The sequence below is a fragment of the Corvus cornix genome, chromosome 4 (genome assembly GCF_000738735.6).
Source record: "Corvus cornix cornix isolate S_Up_H32 chromosome 4, ASM73873v5, whole genome shotgun sequence".
NCBI classification, from domain to species: Eukaryota; Metazoa; Chordata; class Aves; order Passeriformes; family Corvidae; genus Corvus; species Corvus cornix.
In genome coordinates, this window is record NC_046334.1 from 48338601 (window position 1) to 48349044 (window position 10444).

Here is a 10444-nt window from a genome sequence, read left to right on the forward strand (position 1 = left end):
CTTGCAAATGCATATACAGTCTGAGCCTCGCATTCTCACAGGTCAGCATCTGTTCCTGAGTCCTGAACCCTTTTGTAATGTAATATGATTGCAGAAGTCTAGGAAGAAGGGTAAATAATGTTATCCTCCATTTAAATGTTTCCCTTGCACTTCCAGGCTGTTCATCAGAGCTACTGGAATCTGGAGGTGCTTCCCCACATGTTCTTCAGCCATGTTCAGCCTCCAGGAGTCCCACATTGAGCAGCGGAGGCAGCTCCAGGAATGCAGAATGTGCAGGGGGTATCTGCAAGAACAGGAAGATGGGGCAAAACTGAAATTAAAACAGTGTTTAAGAATATTACTTTCTTAGTAACTGTAGTAAAAGAAAAGCACACTGGGAAGCACGCTGCAAGAAAAAAAATTTGTCCTTTAATGAGAGCTGCACAAATTAAAACAAGTACCCAGACTTAACTCTGATTTGGAATGAAAACAAAATTGTGATTGGAGAGGCTAAAAGTACAGTTATAGCAAATGGTTTAAATTGTCTGAAAGACAGATGCTTGAACTTTTGCTGTTGACTGCCATTACCTTATGATATAACATGAAGGAAAATAACATAAGCACTTTAGACATACTATCTTAGTGCTCTCCATTTTTCAAAACCATGGTGATTATAAGTCTCCATACCAAAAATCCATGTAGATCAAGCTATCCTTTGGATGTGATTTGTAGTTATTGGGGGTACATGAATCTCATTTAAACAGATCTCTGGCATGCAAACATTACCTTAGTTTGTCTGAATGTGACATTCTTCTGCAGCTGCACAAGAGCAAAATGCATGAAAAGCGCATTACAACAAGTCATGTGAAAGTTTGACAGCGTGGGCAATGGCGCTTCATTAATTCCTACCAGACTTCTGTCTTGTACTGGTGAACCATCTGACTGTTGAAGTCAAAGAACTCAGAAGTGACCAAAATGCTCCAAGGGACAAAGAAAGAAGAAAACTCCCCACTCCCTCCATGAACTTTTGCATGCCTCACTCTGGTGAAATACCAGAAACGTAATCCCAAAGAGCATTAAAAGGTATCTGAAAAGGCTTTTGGCTTTTCAGACTTCCTGAGCATATGTCATGAAGTTATCAGTCTGTGCTAAGAAAAGAGAAACTTATTTTCTTCTCCTGGGACAATTGTCCTTTCCATGCAGGTGCAAAAGGAAATGAGGAAACAGAGGAAGGATTTGCCTCTCTTACAACTTGCTTCGATTTTTTAAGCAAAGAAGCAAGACAAAGCATTTTCACCTCCTGCTTCTAAAGAATGTCTCCTGACACTTCCATAGAAAAGTGAGAGGTTCCTGAAACTTAAAGAAGAGAAGACAGGGGGAAGACAAGGAGTGACAGCAAAGTTGCAGAATGGGAGAACAGGTAAGGGAGATACCAGAGGAAATGCAAAAAGAATCTTCTTGTGCATTATTTCACACATCCTCCTGTTGTGTTAGCATCTTACACCATTCATTCATCACTTGATTGATGAATTTTATATTTGAACTTGATTGAAAAATTGATATTTACCAATATATTAAGAATGCATGCAGGATCTGCTCTTTGGACAAAATATATTCAATTGCTATTATTATCTTTAGGGGACATATTTGGATTTTAATTGGTTTGCCCACTCTTTTGTACAGTACAACATATGTACAGTAACCGAACTTTTAATTTTTAAGTGCTTATAGAAAATGGTATTCTACACTAGGAAAAATGAAAAAAGAAAAGAAATGGTCAGAAAGAGAAAACATAAAATGAAGTGATTTAATCAGCAAACCTGGAAGACAAATTTTATCTAAAATACAGATTTATTACCAGATATTAAACCCCATGCCAAAATATTATGATGCACACAAAACAAAGGAAATCTCTTGCAGACTTCTACAGTAGCAGTCTTCCCATTGGAATAGCTGGTCCATGATTGTTGGCAACTCACTAGACAATAATTAAATTCAGTTTTTAATTTTTATGAAATCCTTTTCCTGCAATATCTGAAAATCTTCCAAAATGCAGGAAATCGTGGTGAAATTACAATAATATCTAAATATAGAGAAGACAGTTTTGCCTCCTAGTTCACCATAACATTGGTTTATATAACAAGAATAAGGAAGATGGACCTATATAATGTATTTTTCTATCTGATTTTCTAGCTCTTCATTTAATGAGATGTGCTAAATAAGTTGGACTGAAACTGGCAATTTTTCTGTTTGTGTGTTGCACTTCCACTTTGAAGAAGCACCTGTGGATTGACTTGGTGTGCTTTTTCTTCTTTTTTATTTAATTTTTTTCCAAATGGTGTTGTAAAAGGAGATCAGGAAAACTGGGTCAGTTAGGACTTTGAAGTTAAGTACCCCAGGAAGTACAGTACTTTATTTTCATTTAATAGCCTTTGGACCTGTATAAAATATCCCCTCTGCTTAGTGACATGATGTTGTTTTAGATGTCTTATGTTGTCAGTAGTCCAGACCATGCTTAAATTAATCCCGACCCTATATTTGTAGTTCTGAAAGCCAGTCTAGTTGGGTTTTGTAATTAGACCCTCCAAGGTAGCAGGAAGCTAGAGCTTTGGCTCTATACTTTGCAGTTGTGCACCCAGCTGGGCGTGTTTATTATAAATGAGGACAACTCAAATTTCCATTCTCGGCATGGTCATGCTTGGTTTCAGAATCTGTCTCTGGACGTCACTGAAGATAAACATTAAAGGCAGTCTCAGTGTTGCCTCATAAAGACTTGGTTGACATAATGTACCATAATGATATATTTATAATCAGGCTATTTAGCATTATCAAACGAACTTTTAAAATATGAATCATAACTTGTCATTTGAATATAAATGTAACCTCAGACAACTCTCTGTATAATGAGTCTCTGCAGTATAGCAACTGAATATGAAATTAAATATTTGCCTAAAGCATGCAGGTGATAACAAAACAATGGGACATTGTTGACCCATGGAGAAAGCATTTCACTGCTCATTTGAAGAAAAAAATTGCTTGTATTTCAATCTCATTATAAAAACTGGAAAATGTGCTCTGTGGCCTTATTCACAAAAATGCACAGCATTTTATTGTCTCACACCTAATTTGGAAGGTTTAAGTGGGATTTAACGAATATGCAGGCCCAGCACTGCTTCTTAATATGGGAGGATTTCATCATTAATAGCTAGAGATCAGATATAAACCTCTAATAAAAAAAACCAAAACCCTCATGAAAAAAACTGCATTTAAAACTACTTTTTCCTAAAGTCTCTGGAGTACATTTTTGTAGAACTGGAGGTTTTTGTTTCAGGTGATATTTTTACGTGTTCAAAAAAATGATTCCTTTCCACTCTCCATTCCATTTAATTTTCTAACAGGAAACCTTTTCCTCTGCACCTTCTAGCACTTTCACTGCTTTTTTGCATGATTCATTGAGCTTTTTGTTTCACATATTTTATCCAAGTGTAACAAATCCCCTCAAGCCATCATTGGTCTAGAAAAGGCTGAGCATGGGAAAGCAAGTTATTTCATATCAGGGTAGAGACTTAAGATTATTGTTCTGCATTATAATAACAATGAATTTGTCTACTTAGATTTATTTTCTTTTAAATTAGAGTTCTAGTTGAGATAACCTCTAGATTTCTCAGGAAAAATCCCATCAGGGTAAATGAGAATTTTACAGCTGATTTCAGGAAAGCTAGGTTTTCACTCAATTTCTTTGCTTTTTAAGTTTCTAAGATATAAATTTCTGTTCTGTTGATCTAATTTGCTGCATCCTCCTTTTCTGTTTCTACACAGTTATTTGTATAGATCAGTGCAATACAAGGGTGCTTTCTTCCAAGGTGACTTCCATGCTATTGAAAGCAATCACTTTCTTCCCTAGAAATATGCCTCCAAATGATCAGGTAGTCTCAATCAACTATTTAGGAAGTTTTACTACCCATCAGTATGAAAATATATTGGTGTACTGCTCTGTTAGGAATATATCTGGTCCAACACATAATTTATTACCTCTCAACAGTAAGTTCTGGCTAATGTCCATTCAGTTGTATGTCCTGAGCCCATTATCATCACTGAACTAATATAGGTAACACTAAACATAACCATAAGAAAACTAAACTGGAAAGCTTTCAAGGGGAAAAAAGGTATTTTGTTTCTATCTCTTTTCAAGTAAAACAGTTTAAAGATGTTGATCCTTTGGATATAATTGTTAAAATGTTGTGTTATGTGCTCCTAGGTAGGATGCTCTCAACTACAGATAATATGAATTTAGCACTGTCATCAAATTTTCTTTTAATGCAGTAAAACTTCTTGGATGGCAGCCAGCCTCTTTACCTCATACAAAACCAGCCTTTATGATTACCTATGTAGTAGAAATCTAATTGTATGTTACAACATAGTTCCTAAAACATGAGTAAACTGGCTGAGAATGCACCCTCCACACATGCAAAGTTTGGTCCCACTCATTGCTTGTTTGACATTACTGATGAAAATGTGCTTTTTCTCCCAGAGATAAACATGGTCCCAAATTCTACTATGATTTACATGCAATGCAGACTCTCTGGGCTAAATTGTTAGAATATGCTCCTTTACCATATTGTGCCTTAGAAAACTCCCTTTTTCTATCATACATCTTAGAAATAAGATACATTTCACTTTGGAAAGGTGACGTTGCTCTTGTGCATGCCAGCAAAACCTGTCCTCAGCTAGGCAGATACAAATTAAACCAAGAAAAAGCATGTAAGTATTCATGTAGGTCACTATTCATGTAGGTCACAGTCTGAAAAAATAATACACAAAATTGTACTGAAGTTTTTTCCTGCTTCCATCCCCAATTCAGTTACTGCAACAGAACTGAGGGCCTTACTCAATAATTTTTCATCATAAAAAGCTCTTTTTCATTATAAAAATAATATTTCATTATAAATTTTTTCTTATAAAAAGCTTTATAATTTTTCATTATAAAAGTAGGTGACTGTTGTGAGGAAGACAGGTCTTATATTCAGCTAAGGTGGTAGTTTCAAGCTTTTTTCATTAGCATAGGTCTTATATTTAGCTAAGATGGTGATTTCAACTTCTTTTGACTAGCATCACCTGCAAGGCGTTATGTCCTAATATTTAGTAAACTTCAACCTCAAAGCAGTAATTTTGCTGTGTTGACCCCAGGAGCTGACAGGCTGTCAATGACAGGTCTAAGATGCATTTGCAACATACAAAAAGAATAAATAAATAAACAAAGTATTTAAAAAAAAAAAAAAAAAGTAAGGCTTCAGAAATATTATCCTTCAAATCCCAGTTTCCAGCAGATGGAAAAATGAGCCACACCTATGTTTCATGATTTATAACACAAAGTGTGCTTCATAAAACTGGAATCAATGTTAAGACAACATTTATCAGTCAAATCCAAAATTAGTTGGCCATGTTCTTAATTCTGTGTTAATCCTTTATTAGTGCTTGTATTTATATTACATTTATTACCTGCTTGAAGCACTAAGTACCTTTAGTATGTTCAATAATTGAAATATTTTTGTATTCCCTAGTACCTCAAGCCATTGGATTTTAATTATTAGTTCCTGAAACACATTGGTTTGATGCTTAATAGGACTCATCTCAGTTTCACCTCCGTTTTTTCTTTTAATTTCATGTTTATGCTTGACATCTTCCATGCTTCCTTTCTTCATATCTGTGGGATTTGTCACTTTCAGCAGTATTTGTGCTAAAAGTATTTTGAAACTTATGATGTAGAAAAATAGTGGCTGTGTTTTATCTCCACATATATACTACCAGCTTCATTTCTTCCACTTGAGTCTCTCAAATCCATGACTAGGTTAAGAAAACCTCTCACTACTCCTACAGCTCTCTTGACCTTTCCATATGCCTTTTAATTTACTCAGTCATTTCACACTTGAGCTCTTGTTTTGGGAGAAGGCAAAACACAGCATATTGGTGTAACTAGTTTATTCTCTGAGACCAGTTCAGATTCAACACTGTATGACACTGCAGCCTTAGGAATGACCAGGTCACAATTCTTTTTCACTCAAGTAACAAGCAAGTCAATGACTGTATGAAAACCAGCCATGGGAGAGCACGCATAAGGGAATGTTTTGATTCCTCTCTGCCTTTTCTCATAGTATGGATTGGACCAGCTGGAAGGAAACTCCAAACTTTTCCTTTCCACATTGAATTTTCTGGCTCATTTAAGTTGGTATTACAACATTTTTTTACCCTTCTCCTTTGCCCCAAAGTAAAAAGGGATGAAGTAGTCTCATTCCTGATGGCTGCTGCTCATAGGGAAGGCACAGGTTTCCCATTTCACAGACTTTTCATTTCGCATTGCTGCTGGTTTCATCTAATCTGTGTCTGTTATTTTTAATAGCCCACTTAATGTAATCTTCAAGCCAGATTTAAGTTGTGGCCATAATATTCTACTTCTCCTCATATGACTAGCTCTTTCACTCTCCTATCTACTTGGTTAAACATCTTTCCATTTTTATATATTCATTTTAACAACCTTTTATTACTGAGATTACATTATTGTGTATTAATGTCTATAATTTCCCCATTAATCTGTCATATAGCACATTTCCATCACAAAAAACCCACCCAAACCCTTGCCAACATTTACTCTTTCTGTTTTCATCCTCTCTATGTACGTATTTGTTAGAGAGTCCACATTCAGGTAAGACATCAGTTTGCGTGAATAGGGTCAGCTGACTATAAGATGTTCTTTTAACATTACAATACCCAAAAAAATGAGTTACTGATGCACTCAGATAATTTCTAGAAGTCTTTCCTCCCCATTCAATATATAAAATCAAAAGGGGTCAGCAGCTATTGAAAGAGTCTCATAAGAGACAGGGAAGTTGAATCACATAGGATTGCTTGGGCAGGAAGAGACGTTAAAGATCATAAATCTGTCAAGGTCCCTTCCCTCCAGCGTGTCAACTGCACCACTCATCTTGGTGCTGTCAGCAAACTTGCTGAGGGTGCACTCAGTCCCACTGTCCATGTTTCCAACAAAGATGTTAGGCAGTGCTAGTCCCAATGCTGACTCTGTAGGAACACCACACATCGCTGGTTTCCACTTGGACTTTGAGCCTTTTACTGCAACTCCTTGAGCACAACCATCCAACCAATTCCTAATCAGTCAAGTGGTCCATCCATCAAATCCACATATCTCCAGTTTAAAGACAGGAATGTCGTGCAGGGCAGTGTCAAATGCTTTGCACAAGTCCAGGCAGATGACGCCAGTTGCTCTTTCCTTATCCACCAACACTGTTACCCTGTTGTAGGAGGCCATCAGCTTTGTCAGGAGCAATTTGCCCTTTTGCCCATGTTGGCTGTGACCAATCACCTCACTATTTTCCAAGTGCCTTAGCACAGTTTCCAGGAGGATATGCTCCATGATCTTGCGTGGCAAAAGGGGGTGTCACACTCTCTGTCAACAATGAGATGGAGTGCATGGAGCTCCACCTGGGAGTGCATGAGGAGCCAGACAAAAACTTACGGGTCAGGATGAAATAAAGGGCAGGGACAGATGACTTCATGGTGGGAATCTGCTACAGGCCGCCTGGGCCAAGATATCTACACAGGCAAAGTGTGTAAGCAAGGACAGGTAGCCTTGGAGGGATACAGAGAGACTGTCCTACCAGCCAGTGATGAGGTTAGGAAGGATAATGCCCTGACAGAATTAACTGTGACCAGGGCATCAAGGCCAACAAGAAAAGTTTCTATATGTATGTCAGTGATAAAAGTAAGACTAGAGACCCATCACTACAATGATGCATCTTAGTCACTGTTCCAGCCCTGGCAGTTCTTCCCTATTCTTACATCCAGGACAGCATCACCCCAGGCTGGTCCTTCCAGCACCTCTGTCATTCCTGACACCCTTCAGAAAACTCCCCAATGCCCTTTCCTCCGTAGCAAGGGCCAGGAGAATCAGTGCCAGTGACCAGAAGCTCGGCTGTGCCAGGAACGCTGTAGTTCTGTATTCACATATGGTGCTCTAGTTCAAACGGAGAAACCAGGAATATGAGACAGTACTAGCAGATCAAATATATTATTTCATTATTTCCTAGAAACATCTTGAAACAAATTAAGGCTGCTTTATAGAGGCTGTTGTTTGGTTCATGTTTTTCTCTTTTTTTGTCCTTTTGACTCTAGCAATAAAGCATGAGGGTCAGAAATCCCCTCTTCTGAAACTGACCTCCTTCCTGTCTCCAGCATAAATGTATCTGGGATCAGTTTCAACTTATTTGGCATCGGGCCAGCCTGGCCATTCAGGATTTCAAAACTCATACCGTAGTCATGTACAGTAATTGTACTCCTCTCAGCTTTCATTTTGTGAGACCAAGTATGCCAAGCTTCTGTGGGCTTGACTTCTTTCCTTTTAAGATGTATCTTTTAAAAAATCTGCCAATTACAACACAGAACAGTTACAAACTATCAACATGACAGTAAGGGAAAATAATGAGGTACAGTATTTGACCCAAAATGTCTTTAACTGTATTATGTGCCTGGTTTTTGTCTATTTTCCTAACTTTATTTTATTGTCTTCTAAAGTGAGGGAGACAGACGCCTCTAAATCCTTTTAGGCTGCCACCACTCTGAATTTTACTTTATTATTCTTTTCCTTATGGCTTAACATTATTTTGATAGTGGTAACAATTTTGTTGGCTGCAAAATCAAATGCACGTTGTTATTAGTACTACTGACTTTTTCATTCTCGTGTTAATTTACTGTGCTATTCTTTGGAGCTTTGTCACTTCCATACCTTTTTCTTTTAAAGCTATCATTAATTTATCATTATAACACCTTCTGCAGCTTTCTTTTGTGAATGCAGTCCCCTGCTTGACAAAGAAACTCTATCTTTGTATTCTGATTTGGTTTTACAAGGGAATATCAGGAAGAAAATATCAAGTACACAAAGAAAGAAGAAAAATATATGGAAATTACAAACAAATAATCATATTTCATTATGCTATTTTGTCTCTTGCAAATGACATGAGTAGATAGTAAGCTCTAAAGCATTATGAATTATTGTTTTATGCTTTATAGAAATATTATTTTATACTACAGAAACAGCAGTATAACTGACACAGAAGCAAAGACTTAGTATAATCTCTGATTCTGCATTGCATGTGAATACTTTTACATTAATCAGTACTCTCATCATAAGCAATAGGGCTCTTCAGATATTGCAAAAATGTTTATATGTCCAGTGCCAAAGTAGTACTTCCTGTTTAGGCACTTCAGTCATATTAAATTTTGTGAATCAGGATAGGTTTTTGAATATTCTGTTATAAATCTGGCCTTAAGTGTTTTGCAGAATCAGAGCCATGCCTGACATGTCTTCTTTTTTCACTTAGCCAACAGACATTGACATATAATAGGGCAAGTTAGGATATTACCAGAATATGACTTTTCTTGGTTCTGTGCATTTAGAAACTCAAGCATAATCTTAAGATGGAAAAGCATTGTGTAGTATATTTTCTTTGAAATTTTCCCCCTTAATGAAGAAGGAAAAGATTGTTATGATCATCTGTTCCAAAATTAGATAACCTAGAGCAAACAGGAAAAATCTATACTGAGTTTAGAGAAGCCATAATTTGCACTACTGTAGGGAGTTCCTGAAATAAACACTCTGCATTCATTTCTGTGTGCTAGACTGCAGATACATACCCACTCAGACACTAAGTGCCTACTTGTCAGAACTCCTGAGCACTGCAAACACAAGCTGAAACCAAAAGGAGCTGTGACTGTGTAGACCCTATCAAAATACAGGAAAATAAAAATCTTTATTCATATAACAGTTAGTCAGACTGTAGCTGCTCCTGCACAAGTGTGTACCACTGCACCTATGTCCTATCAGTACCTGAAGTTTCTGTATTTCATTCAACTTAGGTTCACAAAGAAGTGGCAGCGAGAGAATATGAGATTCTCTGTTCTGATGGCAGCAAAAAGGTGTGTAATTGCATAAAAACTGTTGCTATAGCAAGTGACTGTATTATATGTCTTCATACTGAGGAGCCAAGTATTTATGAAATATAGCCTGACTTCCCTATAAGGAATATGATACCACATATATATATGTTTGTTCTGTCAAGCTGTTCATTTTAGCAGGCTCTGTTAAATTGCTGCTTGAGAATAAGAAAGAAATGAGCAGCTGAGCAGAACATCAATAAGCAGTACTTCTACGGAAATGACTTCACATTGATCAACATTTAAAAGATGTTTTTTTAAAAAAGATAAATGAATGAAGAAGGAAAAAAATAGTACATTCAAATGCTAAATACAGCCTACACTGAGAAAAGTGAGAAAAATGTCATTGTCATACTTGGAATACACTTGCATAACTGTTCAGGCTATAAGGCCTAATTAATAGCAAGTGAACAGATTCTTGCAATGGGGGTGTTTATAGGCAGAATATGTTAAATGTAGAGTT